This window comes from Aythya fuligula, chromosome 3 (genome assembly GCF_009819795.1).
Source record: "Aythya fuligula isolate bAytFul2 chromosome 3, bAytFul2.pri, whole genome shotgun sequence".
In the NCBI taxonomy this organism is placed as follows: domain Eukaryota; kingdom Metazoa; phylum Chordata; class Aves; order Anseriformes; family Anatidae; genus Aythya; species Aythya fuligula.
Window position 1 is genome coordinate 41,465,069 of NC_045561.1, and position 17,390 is coordinate 41,482,458.

Genomic DNA, 17,390 nt, shown 5'->3' on the forward strand with positions numbered 1-17,390 from the left:
TTTCTTCATGGATGTAGGTCAAGATACTATGAAGAAAGCTGGTGAAGAATGCTGGTAAAGCAATGATTTTTTAAAAATATTGTAAATTTTTCTTTTCAATTCCTATTTTTTTTCCTGATGCAGTTCTTTATATGAACTATGGATTAAAAAGTATTAGGATATGGACAAAGCCTAGCGTTTTCCTATTTGGCTATTTCATGAAAGAACTATATAATTCTCTAAATTCCACTTTAACTCTAGATCAATGGATTCCACTTTCTATATCCATAAATAGGCAATTTGGAAATTCTTTGAGAAATATTTTTTTGTTTGTCTGTTACTGGTTACTGTAAGATCTAGATTTGCAGTTGACTTAGACTGTTGAGGCTTTGTGTGCCTTTTCATTGTGTACACTAGTTTGCAAAATACTTACTAGAATTATTTTTATCCTGATGGTGGTGATTTAGTAGAGGAAATAACATCTCTTCCTGCTGTGTGTTTTCCTTTCTTTCAATATGAATGTAACATTGTGTTTTCAAGCCAGATTTTACTATCTGAGATTGTGATAAAAATAAACTCCCTTTGAAACTGTGTTAATACAGATAACATACAAAACCAGATAACCTTATTGGTACATGGTAGCTTTGTGCCGTACCTCTGTATGTTGATCAGAGAGACCTAAAATACTTTATGTATACTTCAGAATGAAGTAAAATAATAATATATTGGTGTGTATGAGGTAGTTTTGTGCAGTTTAGACATCTGTTAATGTTTCAACAACTCTCCTTTTTCAGCCTGTAGAACGTGAAGTTTGAAGCATTAGATGCTTTGCTAGCTGGAAGTCATTCCACAAATTCTAGCAGAATGTTTTCTAAACTTTGTGAAAAGAACCATCTTCTCTCAAAATATTTTATGAAACTTCATAATTTTTTTCAGACTTGTAACTGAAAATATTATGAAGCTACTTGCTTCATAAAATACAGTTCTAGGAATAGCTGTGGACTCCTTATGCTGACCTTTGAAGCAGAGCCATAATGAAACAGTCTGATAGTTCAGTAGCTAGTTGTTCATTACATCTTCCCCAGCAAATTTTTTTTTTTCTTTTTTTTTTTCTTTCCCCAATTATTTCCAGGAGCTTGCACAGATAACAGCTTTAAATTTTCTGTTTCAGCACATACGTGTTGAACTATACTGAATTTTGTGGCTATTAGGTCTTGATATTGTATTTCCATGTATGTTACAGATTCTTACTCTATACAAATGTTCCTCTATGGTTGTTGTTTCTACTTATGCCTTAATATCTTAAGTGTTCATGTTCACCTAAAAATGAAACAACCTGAAACTGTCTCATTTAATTTGCAGGTATCTCAATCTTACTGATACCAGAAAGAAAGCGACTCCAGTAGGCATCCTTTGGGAATCATTCTAACCAAAGGTAAGCAAAATTTTTAAGCCATGACAGATGTATTTTTAGTATATATCTAATATTATCCCCACCTTTTAACTAAACAGTCAGCTGTGCTTCTGTCTACCTTGATGCTTGACATCTCAAAAACTGAATTTGTTATGTTTTTTTTTTAACATGATGCTAGATATCCTGAAGGGAATTGTTCATATAGCTTGGCATATAAGTGAAGTACAGTCTTTATTTTTCTTTTTTGAAATCTGTAACTTGGCAGATTGCCTCTCATTGATATTGAAACGTATGGTACGATCACTTTGAATCAACTTTTCTTATGCAGCTGTTGTTGTTCAGAAGGATGATTGCATTCCTTAATGCATTACATAACTGCCCCCTCCCCCCCCCAAAAAAAAAAAAAAAAAAAAAACTTTGATTTTAGTAATTTGAAAATTCTTAGCTTGGTATTCTCTGGAAAAGAGCTGATATGACCAACAATATAATATTCTTCCAGCATGTTATGCCAGTGTCTTTGTAAGAGACAAATAGGCTGTTTGTGTACAGTCCTGAGCCTACAGTTGCCAGAAATTAACACCTTGATATTTCCTGTAATAAGAAGTAAGAGGTGCAGTCATCTTCCTATAACTCCTAATTCTGCAAGCTCCATGATCTAGTCCAAATGGATTGCTTATAGATCTAGCATATGGCTCAGAGGGCTCAGAAATACATCATGTTGGCTCAGTACAGTCAGACTGTCTTCTAATGGAAACATGCTCCCTTGCAGCACAGTGAAGAAATAAGTAAATTTTTTTGTAGAGTGAACACCTACTTGTTTGTGTACTGTACACAGTATACAAACAGTTGGGGAAGTATTTCAATACAATCTTTAAAAACTTGGTTACGTTCACATCATCTAGTTTCACACCATAGCTCCTTCAAGAGTACTGTAACCCAGAGAGAAATCTGCCACATAAATATTAGTGAATATATCTAGTAATCTGACTACTCTCTAACACTGTAAATATGTACTGTAACTACTGAAAAATGGAATATCATGGTATTGGTAATGGTAAACAGTGGAAAGCACATTGTATATAATCGTGTGAGAGGTGAATAAGAGCTTCAGGATTGTGTTTAGTTCCTTGTGGTCCAGATAAAAAAAAAAAAAAATGCAGTCTTTTTACAGACTGTGAAGAAAATTAACTTAAAACAAATGCAATGATATACACAGAAAATAGCAAAATGTTTTTCTCATATTACAAGATGGGAGTAGTAGTAGAGGGAGGTAGTAGCAGTTGTGAAAGCACAAAGAGAAAGAATTGCATATCATTAGACTCTGGAAAGTAAGTAAATGTCCTGAGAAACTAGTCTATTTTAGCTTTTTCCTAATAATTGATATAACTGAAATGCTGTGTTTTGTGGGAGTAGGTTCCTTTTATATAAGAAAAAGTATATATGATTATAAATTATATTAAATAAGTTACTTCTGATACTGCATTCATTCTAGTCTCTTAATTTCCAGTCTTTTCAAGAACCATACTTCTACAGTAAAGGCAGTGTTCTGCTACTGTCCTGTTCTACAGGAAGAGTAGAAGAGGCCGTTACTGAAGCTGGTCAGAAACTTCTGTTTTCTTGCAGAAAGCTTACTTTGCGCATTTTTTTCTAAAATATTCCTATTTTGGGGCAGGAAAATAAAAATGGAAACAACTTTTTTATTTTTTGTAGATATCCCAAAATGTTTTATTGTTTGTTAAGTTCAATGCTAAGCTATGTTTGCCTAGGAGACAACCTAAGTTCCCAAGAGCTGGTGTTTAAGCATTAAGTGTCCATGCTGATGGCCAGCTAGCCAAGGAGGCAGCATCTGGTGTCAAGCAATTTTCTTTCTGACTGAACAATGTATACTCATGCAGTTCCCATGACAGACGTGCTTCATAGTCTGGACATCCAACCAGGGAGGCCAGCCAAACATGGGAGGCAAAGCAGAGAAAGTACAAAATCTCTAACAGCTGCTTATGGAATATTTATCCCTGTTGAAGATAGAGGACAGGACTGTCCTTCCAGAATATTTCAGGTGTTCCAAATGCAGGCTTGGGGATAATTTTTACTTTATGCTTTATAATAGCGTGTCAAGTATTATAGTTCGTGCTTCTTTCCAGGATAATAGTTTCCTGTCTGTATTGTATTGGTAATTCCAAAAAAAAAACAACTTCTAGTTTTCACTTCCAACTACATATGGTTTCCAGAAAAAAAGGTATTCTGAAAGAAGAATGGATTTATTTATTTTTTGGCATAACTTACTATGCTTTCAGAGATTTGTATGAAGAAAGATAATTCCTTTTGCACTCTCTACAGGTTTGTCAATATATTCAAAGATTCATAGTCTTAGGAGAACCTGAGTAATTGACTTTCCTTGCCAGTGGTTTGGCATGCTTTGATGCAAGAAGCAAAATTGAACTTCCTCTCCAGTTACCTGAGCCACTTTGCGATCTGTGCTTTACAGCAGTTACGTTAGCTGGATGTTCAATAGGTACATGTTACCGTTTGTCTGCTTTAAGTGGCTTCCTTTGCAAATGTTAACTTAATAGTTGTTTTCCCCTTCTCATCTAAGACTCTATTTTTTCAATGAATGGTCTATTCTGTAATATGAAATAAGATCAGTACACTTGTGTTACTGTGCCTGATGATGAAGCCCTGCTATATAAACAGCAGCATGAAACATATTTCTGAGAATCTTATGTGTAGCTTTTCACATAAGTAATGTGTTTTGCTTTAGAAATTGTCAGAACAATATTGTAACATTTTTGTCTTACGAGTTGTCAAAAAGATGTTTTAATGCTATTTTAAAAATTATCACAAAATTAAATATTTTAGAATATCTAAGATTTCAACTGTTTAAAAGCAATCTAAATTATTCAGATTGCTTAGTGCTTTGGACATCTTATCCCACTTTGAAGTTATGTGTTCTTGTAATGTGTTTGTTACCTGGGAAGGAAAGTACTTCTAAAGCCTTATGTATTTTTGTGAATTCTTGAAAAACTAACCTGTTGACAGTTGGTATGTGGTGTTGATAGTTATGCTAAAGGAGTAAGTAGAACAACACAGCTTATGCATAAACATTCCGTATTTTCAGAAGCTAATGCAAAAGAAGAATGCGTATAGCAGTAAATTTGATCCAATGATATGGGTAGAGTATTGTGTGATACGACTTTTTTGTGGAAAGCACTGAATGTATTTATTGTGAAGATTTTTTTTAAAGCCTCTTGGCTGTGTTGGAGGGGTTTCTCTGTATTGTGCTCCACAAAATCTGTGGTTCTGGAAAGGTTAATGAGGTTGAGTGCAAAGTCATGAAATGTGACTGTACTGCTTCCACACTCGAGGTGGATCTGTCTGCTCAGCTTACTGAAGCTTGGAAAGTAGTAGGACACTCAAATTTTCAAATGCTGTATTGTTAATACTATTACTGTGTCTGGTTCTGCTACAAGAGAGATGTACATCTTGGAAAGAGCCTGATATAGGACCACCAAGATAAAATCCACCAAGGTAAAATCATGCTTAACTCACCTGATAGCCTTCTCTGATGAGCTGGTTGACTTTGTGGATGAGGGAAGAGCAGTGGCTATTGTCTACCTTGACTTTTTTTTATCAAGACTTTCCATGTCTCCCATAACATCCTTTTAGATAAACTGTATGGGCTAGATAATTGTTCATGAGGAAGACTGAAAACTGACTGAATTGCCAGGCTCAGAGGGTTGAGATCAGCAGCACCAAGTCCTGCCAAAGGTCAATCAATAGTGGCGTACACCACAGGTTGTTAGTGGGGTTCAGTACTGTTTAATATCTTAATTAGTGATCTGAATGATGGAACTAAGTGCATGTGCTGCAAGTTTGCTGATGATACAGAACTATGAGGAGTGTCTGATACCCCAGTTTGTTGTGCTGCCATTCAGAGGGGCCTCAACAGGCTGCAGAAATGGGCAGAGAAAAACCTCCTTATTTCAACAAAGGGAAATGCAGATTCCTGTACCTAGGGAGAAACAACCCTCTATGCCAATACATGCTGGTGACCAAACATCTGGAGTGCAGCTTTACAGAGAAAGTCCTAGAGTTTCTAGTGGACACCAAGTTGAAAGCGAGCCAGCAACTTGCCCTTGCTGCAAAGAAGGCTGATGGTACTGGGAGCTACATTAGGGTAAGTGTTGCCAGCAAGTGGAAGAAGGTGATCTCAGCAGAGGGAAGAACACACTTGGAGTATGATTTTTAGGGAAAGGGGAGACGCTGTATGTTTTTTGGGCAGAAAAAAGCGAAAACACTGAAACATCCCATGAATTAAAAAGATGGTTGAGGTTATTGTAACTCCTTTCTTGGTTACATTTCAGGGATAATTCTCACATCATTTTTTTTCCTTGATTAGTGACCTTAGGTAGCAGGGTAATGAGCACAGACTAATTTTTTTCAGGCTCTGGTCAGTGTTTTTTCGGGGGGAAAAAATATTGAGATTTTGGAAGTGTTTTTCAGGGTTAAAACAGTTTGATATAACTGTTGATAGTTTGGATCTTGTGAAACTGACTATGCTGTAATGTTTTTACCCTGTCTATGGGATGTCTAAATATTTGTTTTCAGTAAGTTTTAGTCTTAAATTTTCATCTTAAAATATCAATAATATGATATAGACGGCCTCTTGTTATATTTGGTCTTCTCTTAGGTAGCCTGTTGCACCCGCTCTATATCTGAAAAATGTGGACAACTTAAAATAATCTTGTAAGCAGGCTGACCTGGTCTGCGTATTAACCCAGCACACTCTGAGCCATGTCTATTTGTAAAGATGGGGGTAAGAGGGGTCAGGAAGGGTAGATGGGGAGGTGAGGAAGTATCTGGTTTCAAAAATAGAAATCTCACAAGCGCTCTCTTTTCTAGTCCTCTAAAAAGTCACTGATTTGCTAGGAATGTTACTTTCTAGTTCTTACCTGTTAGACTTGCAGTTTTTAGTTTGTCTTGCCCTCTCGCTCATGTCATTTAAGCCTACTAACTGGATTTGCTGCCTCATCAAATTCCTCCTTAGGATTGGTCTGTGTACTCTGTCATGCGTGTTGGCCAGGGTGAGCGGGGGCAGGAGTAATAACAAAAATTCCCCTGATCCTATACTATGTCTGATGTCAGCTTGTATATGTGTTGTTGTTTTTTTTGTTGTTTGAACTCATTACAAATGGGGGAAGTGTTATGAATGGCAAGAAATCATAGATAGAAGAAGGAAAGAAGGAGAGGGGGGAAACAAGGAAGTTTTGCTTGAGTTTTCTTGAGATTTCTTTGTTGGTTTTTAGGATGGTGAAATTAACTATTGTGGACAGCTTCAGGAAGGGCATGACTTCATGCCAGCAAATGCTGAGGATCAAAGTCGATTGTAGCAACAAAGTTTTCTCAAAAGTATAAACGAAATTTCTAAACATTTTTTGAAGTGGTTATTTCTGAGAGGGACAGGAACATGTTTCCATTTTATGCACTTTTTGTTAGGCATACATACTAATATACTAACTGCCTCCTTAGAAGAAAGAAGAAAGGAAGAGCTGAGCTGTTTCTGCCTGTGACAGCCTCCCTTTTTGTTGTTTGTCTCTTGGAGATTGTAGAAAAGTGATCTTCCTGCTTGTTAATGATAACAGCTAATAACAGCTAATTATGTCTGTGTGACTGACAGATTACATAGACTGTATATTTCTACTTTTGCTTTTCTTTATTTTCCAGTTGGCTCCAAAGCACCATTCACAGATATTTACTTATTTTTTCCTGAGTAAGTGATGAGTGGTGTTCTTTTGAACATGTTTAGAAGTCAGACAGAAAGAATGTGATTTTGATTTTTGACTGATTGTTTTTGTCTTTCCCTGAAGTAGTTAGTATTTTGTCTGTTTTAAGAAGAGAATGTTTAGAAATATCCTCTAGCTTGCTTGAAAATTTAGAATACACTCTTACAAATAATTTGTTTTTCTATTTTGTTTTGCTTTGGCGAGTTATTTTTTTTTTTTAATTTTGAAGGTCAGATTGGGCTGCAGGTTTAATTCAAAACTATTTTCTAAGGAGCAGATAAAATGTCATAGTCTAGCCTTTTTTCCTTTACATACGTATGCTAATTATTATATTACATTTGGCAGTTGGTAGCTCTGTTTTGCAGGAGGATGAGTGTGACATGACAGCTGTATGCATTGCAGCTAATTCAGTCTTCAGGGCAGCCAGTATTTACGGTACTTTCAGATTTAGCCAAGTAGTCCTGTCTCTCTCTTATTTTGCATTTGATGTGGTTTGATACAGACTTAAAACACACAATAGAAATAAACGTTTGAAATGCTGTTTTTCTTGAAGGAACAGGTGTAGCATATACTTTGATAGTCTCTAACTTTCTAAAGTGGGATGTTATTGGCTGAAGTTGAAAAGAAAGTTGTTATTCTTTAAGGATTATTACCACTATGAGTTGTTGAGGTAATAAAATGGTTTAAAAATAGCTTTCATTTCAACTTTTTTTTTTTTCTTTAACGGGAGAAATATAAACATAAAACATAAAAAATGACTTAAAACAATTTCAGTATGCAGTATTTGACAAGCATGTTTTATGAAATATGAAGATGGTAGTGTCTTAAACCTCCATGTTGATGTTCTCGTTGCCGTTCCAGTAGTAGTAGTTTGTTGTTAAGCTCACCCAAGAAACTGAAATAGTAAACCACACACTTAAATCCTCATAGAAGTCTCCATTGTGTTTTTGTGTTCTCCATTGTGCTCGTTGCTTCTAAAACTATATACTGAAGTAATTATTTCAATGTTGGAAGCTTGGGTTTCCTGGTTTAACAAAATTGGACAGAAGTACAATTTGAAACCAGACACACTAATAACATGCAGGAGCAATGTGACAGTTGCCAGTGCAACAGCTGCAAGTCTGCAGAAAATATAGGGCCTAGGGAAGTTATACCTGGAACTGTAGTTCTGAGGAGAAAAATAATCAATATTTCGATGCTGCTGTGATGCATGGTATGTCTAATATCTTTTTGCAGAGAAATAGTGTGTTAATTTCTAAATTATTTGTCATCCAGTAAATATAAAATGTCTTTTAGTTCAAGAAGTTTAAAACCCTTAAAAACTTCTTAAAACTTCTTTAAAAAACAAAGTGTTAATTTTCAGTATGAGAATGAATAAAGGTAACTCTTTGAGGAGAATCTTGCAGAAACAAAGCACAACAAATATTCTGGAGAGACAGAAGGTGTTTCTTTCATGGTCACACAAGGTTTACAGCTTTGTATAAAACATTATCAGAAATAATGCATTTTGGAGTACTTGGGGAAGATAGATTCATCTCTGTAAGGGCTCCATATCTTGCCTGTCGTCTTTGTGAATATCCAACTGAAGTGGATGATTCAGTATTAACACTTCACTCATCTGTTTGATTTAAAATTAGTAGGCTTTTTGTTTTGTTTTTAAATTCACTACTAGAGTGCTGAGTGAAATACGAAAAATCTTACCTAAACTTAATTTGTTTTGACTTCTTTTGCCAGAAGAGTCAATCCCTCATGCTAATGCCAGTGTTGGCCGCAAACAAAATGGACGGGGGATGAAGGATTGGTGACAGTGTGTTCTTTTGGGACGTGTGTTCTATTGTGTGCCCCTTGTCAGCTGGGTGCTGCCTTTTCTGGAGCTCACTTAGGCTCTTTCCTTCTCTTTGTTTCTCATTTTTGTCCACTGATGCAATGCTCTCTATTCTTCCTTCCTTAAAATAATTGTCCAGGCAGCTTCTTTCCCTTTTATTTCAGTTAAGTTTGTGTGTGTATTGTCCATGTAGTTGCTAAAGAGGAGGGAACTGAGCTCAGCATATGCAAACCTACCGGTATATACATGTATGTTTGTTTATTTATTATAAGCATACATGTATGTGTTCGTGCACGTCCTAACCTGAGGAATAAAGCAATTCAGTCTCACTCAGGCTCCATGTAGATGGAGGACCACAAAACTGATTTGCGTTGGATGTTGTGTAGATGTAGAAAGAGAGAAATACTGGTAAGAAAATCTTAATTTTAGTCAAGAATGATTTGAAGCTGCTTAAATTATTTGTTTAATCTTATTAAAATTATTTTCTCTAGCAGTTTTTTATAGTTAATGTACTTCCTTCTTCTCTGCTTTTCCCAATTCCAAGCCTGAACTTTTAACATGTAACTTGTTTCTAATTGACAGTCTTTTATTTGTTGCTTTTCCTGATATCTAAGTGTCAGCTTTGACTAGAATATACTTGCTGTCTCCTTTTAGCCAGCGATAAACATAGTGATTTTCTTGCTGACAACAACCCCATTATTTTGATTCAAGTGTTTAATTCTCTGTCCTTTTTAAGGTGTACATTTCCCTGAAGTTTTCATCCCAGCAATGACCTATCTGTGTTGGGTACATGAAGATTTCTGCTACATGAAGATTTCACTAAAATAGTTTTATTACTTGTATTTTCTTACCTAGCTTGTAGAAGTCTAGCTAAGCCCGATGGCAACAGATGTTTCTTTGTTTAGGTTTAAATTATAGTTATAAAATTAACTTGTTTCACAGATTGGAAGGAGGCCTTATTGGTATCCCATATCTCTGAAGCTTGACTATGTGGTAGATTGAGGGTGGGTGGCTGTTCTTGTTCAAGCACTTGTAGTCCTTGTGCTCCATTTAAAAACAAAGCAAAACTCTTACAAAGGCAGGATAGAAATGTCTGTATGCACTGTATGGATGGAGCATTTTTGCATTGCATTATCTACACTTCATTTGTTTATTCTGTAGGGTAAGTACTACCTTCATTATTCAGTTGTTATGAAATCTGCTTATTAATCAGATTAAGACATCTGTTTTTGATACTGATTCATGTTTAAAGAATCTTTCAGTTAACCACATACATAGTCTCTCAACTGGTGTTCATTCCTTCTCTGGAAGCATAGATTTCCAGAACAGTAATGCATACATGTTCATTGCCCAGACTCAGGATCTATTTCCATTGTTATGTCTGCAATTATTACGTGTTGGTGATGGCCAGAACTGGGAAGAAGTTGTAGGTTTTATTTTTTTATTTTTTGTGTGAATGTTTTGGTTTTTAAATGATCATGTATTTGGTGAGGATGAACTGGAAATCTGTCAAACTTTCCTCTTGCCTTCCCACTTCAGAGAATCCATGGTAGTTGTGGTATTTGTCTGAGTGTTGACTGTTGAGGTTCAGTTTTGTAGACTTCTTGGAATAGAAGTTGAATTTATTTCTCTGTATCAGAGAAGTGAGAACTTATTTCTTACTGGAATCTGAATGATATTGCAACACAATGGGGAATACATAGTTACAGATATTGCTTAGAAAACAAACTACATTGGACAAACTGTACTCATTCTTTATTATTTTTGTATATATATATATATATAAAATGGAAACTAAAACCCCTACAGAAACAACCGAAAAAAAAAATAATTCCGTTCCTTGTATGGTAGCTCACTTACTCAATGAGTCAACCTCTTAGCACAGTATTTCAGACTAGGAAGACGTATACTGTATTGCACTGTGTAGGATCCATTATCCATTGCTCTGGATAATCGTTTCTGTATGTTCTGTAGTTCTGCAGTTTTCTACAAAGCTGCTTTTCTCCCGTAGACTCAGAATTTTTATGCTAATGTGTACTCTTTCCCCAGTCACTTCACAAATGTCACTGGGCTGCTGTAGAGTTCAATGGAAATAATGCCTGCCTTGTTTAGCTTAAGCACAATATGTTACTATTGTAGTATTGTCCAACTTTTTATGTGCATATCAGTTTGCATGGTGCATTGAATTCTGTCTCATTCTAATGCAGAGCCATTGTGTGTGTAGGAACAATTAATTGTATATCTGTAAATTGCATTCAATGTTTGTGAAAGTGCATTTTTTAAATCAGTTACAAATGCTGTAACAAACTTTTGCCCTGGTGCCTGCTTAACAAAAATTACGTTTATTAACACTTCTTAAAATTTAAGAGGTTCTACAAATACTCATTCGAACTGTACGTTGTTTGAGCATTAAATATGAAAAGAACTGCTGCATTGAGATGACCTGGTGTGGTTTTATTTGGTAGCGTTGAATTGTTCTTGTCTTACAAATTCAGGTCTAACAATGCTTTAAAACAATATTAAACTACTGATGTATTTTTAAAAAAGTTAACTTATTCTAGTTTCTTAAGTAGCTGGGAAGAAATTAGATGGACTGTTTGCTTTATTTCCAGATGAATTCACAGGTTTGTCTGAGAAAAATACGTGGCCCTATAGAAGCCATCATGTTAGCTGCTTGTAAGGACTTGCAAGAAAATTACATTCCTGTACAATGCACAGCAGGAAAGAACTATTCCCTTCTAAATTTTTTCCTGGAGTTGTTTCTGCATAAATCAGGGTCATCTCTTATGTGCAATTGGTGCTAGACTGTAGTTCATTCGAGTCCATTGAAATGGGGGAGAGTTACCTTCACCTGAAGTGAGGTGGGGGTAGAGGGGCAGGGGTCAAACGAGGCAAATGGGGAGGGGTCAGTGTTTTAGGTAAGAAATGTGAGTATAGATTTGCTTTTAATTTTATGCAGAGACTAACAAAGTAGTCTGCTACCTCTTGCTATGACTAATGCTGTTGGTTCTATGAAACTGACAATCATTGGCAGACAATATTTGGTTTAGTTTTGAATGTTTTAAGACTTGCAGATGGATTATTAGAGTGACAGAACTGATTGATTCATGAGTTCTTTCATGAAGCATTTTAGTAAGCATAGAGAGAGCCCCCTTTCATTGAATCAGTGGAAGAACATTGGCTGGAACCTTAAGTCTAGTCTTTAACAAAACGTATTTTGAAGTGTTTAGCACTTTTTCTTTCCTTTTTTTTTTTTTTTTTTTTTTTTTTTTTCAAAATCGTTGTTAACATGGGCTTACAAACTAATGAGAGTACAGATGCAGAAGTATTTTTGATGACATTATACACACATGTAATGTGACTGTCCATACAGTGCAGCCTTGAACCTGCACAAAAATTTACTCCCATGTAAATGGTCTGGAAAAAGTTCAAACCACCGGAGCATTGAATACCGAACTATACACTTATCCAAAAAAGCATTTATCAACATGTTTGATGTTTTTAAGTGTGTTCTTAATGTAAAAATTAATTAGCAATTAATGATCAGTCAGGTCCTGACTATTTTGATTTTATTTCCTTTTGCATTATAAAAGACTATTCATCATACTTGACTCATGTCAGCAAGAATTCACATTACCTTATATGCATATATTTGTGCATCTTTAATTGTGTTTTTTGTTTTCTTGTGCATTAATTTGTGTAAAAATGTGGAAAAACTAGCTGAGTACAGTCTGTAGAAAATCCTTTAAAATCACTGGCTTTATAAATTGCAGTAAAGACACTTTTCTTTTGCATATAATGTTTACCCTAGTATTTGAAAGCTCCTGGAAACAATTTATAATTTGTTGTCAAATATGCAAATACAGAATGAATTCAGTTTTAGGTAAAAATATTAGGTAAAAAAGGTTAGAGACAAAATAGAATTTGGTAGTGTCCTGAATTTTTTGGGGGTAGGAGCTGGGGAAGTTGTTGTGGATTTTACTGAGAAAGACAGTTAGTATACATTGGGAAGGAGAAGGATTCCAGTTTCATTAGGATGTATCAAAAGTGCATTTTTTCTCATCTCTTTTCTTATCTTATACGAGCATTCTAAGAGTCAGCTGCTTATCAAATGTTATTGTTCCTTTCTAATCTTTTTGAAATAAATCTGTAGTTTCTGTTATATAAATGTGTTGCACAAGAGAGAGGAAATATGCACTGACACCAAGTAAAAACAGTTCCAGAAATGTGCAGTCTGTGTGAATGATATAAAGTTTGTTGGCTGACCAGAAACTTTGTGCTAAATCAAGGCCAATAATAAAATTCAGAGGCAGATTGTTTCTTACAATGCTTACAGTGCATTACTATGCCAGTGCGTGAGCCGTTTGGATCAGTTAATTATACCGTCCTATCCGAGCACTTTCATTTACATAAGGAGCAGAATGTGATAAATCAAATATAAAATTCAGTGTCTGAATTATTGGATGGGGGGTGTTATGTAATCAGAATTTTAAAAGCAGAAGTAAAAATGAAACTGGCCCTATAAAAGCAAACCATTCCAGATGAATGTGAATTTGTAATTCACATTCCCCCTGCTTACCAACGGTATACGTTGTTCATACTTCCCAACAGTTGCTTCACATACATCATAGATACTTAAAGGTAAGTTACTGAAACAGCCAAATGCTTGTTTTCTCCCTAAAATATTTTGACTTGTTCATTAGATCACTAATTTCAGTAATTAGCTATATGTGTAACTATTTCAGTAAGTCATATTAAAGCAACACTTCTTTTTCCGAGGAGTTTAGGGAGATGATAGCACACTTAAGATTGCCTGCAACTATCATCTCACATGGCATCCTGTAAGAGATTCTTACAGAATCTTAAGAAAGATAAGACTGGGAGTTGAAAGGGTAGGGAAAAAAGAAATAGGATTCCTGATTTGTTAAGAGCTTATTTGTAAGTTTATAGCTCTTTAAAGGCTAGTTTTCTTCATTGTCGTTATGCTAAGAATCAAGAAAGGCTTATAGATACTTTCTTCAGTGTTTCTCAAACAGGAAGATTACATGTATAACACTGGATCTGCCTTCCTTAACCTCTGTCACGATGATGGGAGGGGTCTTCTGTTGAGAAGATCTAGGAAGAAGGTGTCTTGTTGGTATAGCCTGGTATTTTTGACAGGTGTTTCAATGTCATAGTTCTGAAGACTCTTATTTTCTTCATATTTAAAATGAAAATACACAGCATATTTTTGCAACAGGACAATTCCAGAGAGTTTTTTTTAACATGTGCTTTCCCCTAGCAATGGTAAAACTATAAAGCAGTGATAAAGAGAGCTAAAAGATATTCAACTTCTGGGGGTGGGAAGCAGTGTACCATAAAGTTTGCGTAAAACTTTATTTTTACCAGAATTTTCTCTTATCCTAAGTTTCATTAATAAGACTTTTTAGTTTGCAAGCAGTTTGATTCCAGATAAGATATCAAATGATCACCAAACAAATGACAATGACTTTGTAGCTATTATGTTGTGATGAATTTGCATGGACTGCTGAGAGAAAGCAATATTCTGCTAGCAAATCTTGTTCCACTTACTGTTCACATTTAGAATTATGTGGAAAAGTTTTCTTCATTGCTCAGAAGAATTGTGACTCTATCAAAGTTAAACTTACCAGGTTGGTTGGTAACTACTAGCATATTTGAAGTACTTTTTTAATATTATGCAATCTGCTTTCCAAATTTAGATTGTGTTTTGTGGTCACTATACATTCCAGTGTATTTTCGTTCTATATTTAAGTTCATTTTCAGATGAAAAAGACAGAAGAAAAGGAGGTCTCTGTTCTCAAAACAAACAAAAAAAACTTGTTTAAGAAGCTCTTTCATGTGTGGTAACAGGAAATAATACTTTATAGTTTTAAAGTGATGCAGAAGTACATGACAAGTTACTTGCTGTCATCTGAAACTGAAGAGCTGTGGCCAGTTGGAAAGGTTCATAATGCTGGCCAAGAGTATTTGAGTTTATGCTACCTCACAGTTCACACCAGTTAACAAAGAAACAAGGTCAAACCAGAACAGTTTGCATAAAAAAACAATCAAGATAAAGGCTAGTGTTTCCTTTTTTTCTTTAAGAACTTATTTTACTTTAATCAACCATTTCCTTCTTTACCACTAAAAATAATTCAGAACTATGACATCAGAGCCATTCTATTGCCAAATGGCATGGCATAATGCTTATTTTCTGTTTTACTGTCTTGAAAACATAAGAAATAGAGAAACCAGTATTTCCGTTTTTCAAAAAAAAGTGTTTTTTATGTGTACTCTGTATACTTTTTAGTGAATATATTTTAAATCTCTTCCACACTAGAACGTTTTGATTTTCTTAATGGTCCATCTGTTCCAAAAGGCAGTATTTGACATTTATTTATTAATTAGTGGGGGAGCATGTTTTTACTACTTTCATTATTGTGAACTTCTGTGATGGGTGGGATTATTCAAATTCTCTTTGCTTTGAAAATAAAGTTGACTTAAAAAGTAATAAAAAAGAGCTCCCCCAAAAAAAATAAACTGGCTTGAATTTCTAAAACTGCACTTATCCACTTTATGATTGCCTCTCCCCCCAGAGGTTATGAAGTATTAGAAAAAAGTGGTGTTAGCAGCTTCTGTGAATACACCAAACTGGAGGAATGCTGAACTGACTTGTAATTAGTGGGAGCTGCTCAGTTCCTGAAGAGGACGGAGGTGAATGTCTGCAGTTGCATCTAGTAATTACAGATGACTTTCATTCATCCTGGAGGAACACATATGACGGCCCTTCTAATGAGAGTCTCATGTTAAAATAAATAAATAGAGAAACACTATTCATCATTGCAAATATTCAATTGGTAAGACCTAGGTGATAAGACTACAAAGCTGCAGAGCAACAACCTTGTAGGTTCGTTGCCCTTAGAGACGTGCTTCTTTGCTCAAGTGGTGGTGTTTAGTGATGTTCAGGCTCGCTCAGATGTGCTTGGAAGGGTCAGGTGAACATGGTAGGTCTAGCAGAAGAAAAGAGAACCAACACATTGCTGTTGTGCATTTCTTTGGGAATCTGTTATGTTTGAGGAGTTGCTGGATGCTGCTTGCATGTATGCAGGGTGGCTGTGTAGTGCCTTTTCAATATGCCTCGTCATGTGATAGGTTAAGAACTGGAGGATGACCCTCTGCTGTGACAAGCTTGTATGGTTATAAGGCCTTTCTATAGGACTAGTCTACAGAATCACCAAAATAGTGTTTTTTTCTGGATTTTTTTCCTCAGAAGAGGGTGGAACAGTTTAACTTGTGTGAACCTTTAGGTGATTCATGAATCAGAGTCCTAAGGAAGACCACCTTGTTTTTCATCAGATAGCTTCAATACATGGTAACTCAAAAAACAAACAAAAACAAAAAATCAACCAAAAACAAAAACAAAAAACACTTTTAAAAATAATTCTAATCCTGTACAATTTTTATGAAGAGAAACATAAACAGGTTATGTTTAGCAAAGTTTTTCTGGTTTTATTTTAATCATTGCATCTCTCAAATACATTCACACAGCAGGACATAAAAGAGCATACATCTGTCATAGTGTAATTTTGTAGGCACTGAGTGTTAATGTCATTTGCAGATGTTCTGTGCTACCCATAGCTTTATATGATTGATGGACATCTGAAGGATTGTCTGTGTGGAAGTTTAACAACCAATGGGCAGCTGTACACTACAATATGTAAACTCTATTCTTGTACTTATGTAATTTTAAAAATCTAATTATTTTGAGCCAAGAAAGTTTGCATGTAATTATATGGAAACCTTGTAGGATGACGCATCCATTTATCATGTATATCAGCAAAGAAGAGATCAACCTTTCCTCAGTTAACGCTTAGAGACCTTAGTTTATACCTTTGAAGTTGCTCTGGCTTGGGTTTCCTCTGGACACTAACACTTATTGATGGTAGTTTGTCAAAACAGAAGAGTTTTTTGTTTTTTTTTTTTTTGGAATGAATTACGAAGCTTTTCTCATACAAGGTGTTGTGTTCCCATGATTAAAAGCCTTGCACCCTCTTTTATCTGTTTCACTAATGGATGTACTGGGTGTACCTTTTGCTTTCAGTAGGCTCATTTTACTTCAAAATGTTAGATGTGCTTAAAAGTTATATTCAGTACATCTTGTGATACATAGGATAAGGCATTGTTGGTGAAAGTAGCATTAATATTGTTCTAGTGCTGTTTTGTCAATTGGTTGTCTGTGGAGTTGAAGCCCAGTGTATGAGCAAATGGGCTCATACCGTGAAACCTAGGCAAGCGCCTAGGACAATGGGAACAGTCTGACCTCTTCAAAGTGAAAACGGCAGATTTAATCTCTGCTTCTGCTGGAAGTAATATAACAAAATATCAAAATATA

The 17,390-nt window shown here is 35.3% G+C and overlaps 1 protein-coding gene across 6 annotated transcripts in view; it reads left to right on the forward strand.

The window, feature by feature from the left end:
* Positions 1 to 17,390, forward strand: part of SIPA1L2 (signal induced proliferation associated 1 like 2) — a 135,993-nt gene that overhangs the window by 23,713 nt on the left and 94,890 nt on the right. For 4 of the 6 annotated variants that reach the window (XM_032184245.1, XM_032184248.1, XM_032184249.1 and 1 more), the window contains exon 2: positions 1,342 to 1,414. The gene's annotated coding sequence lies outside the window, so the exon portion shown is untranslated. Of the gene's footprint in view, positions 1 to 1,341; positions 1,415 to 10,141; positions 10,161 to 13,211; positions 13,640 to 17,390 lie in introns of those variants that run through there. The other 2 variants (XM_032184247.1, XM_032184246.1) reach the window with 2 other exon arrangements.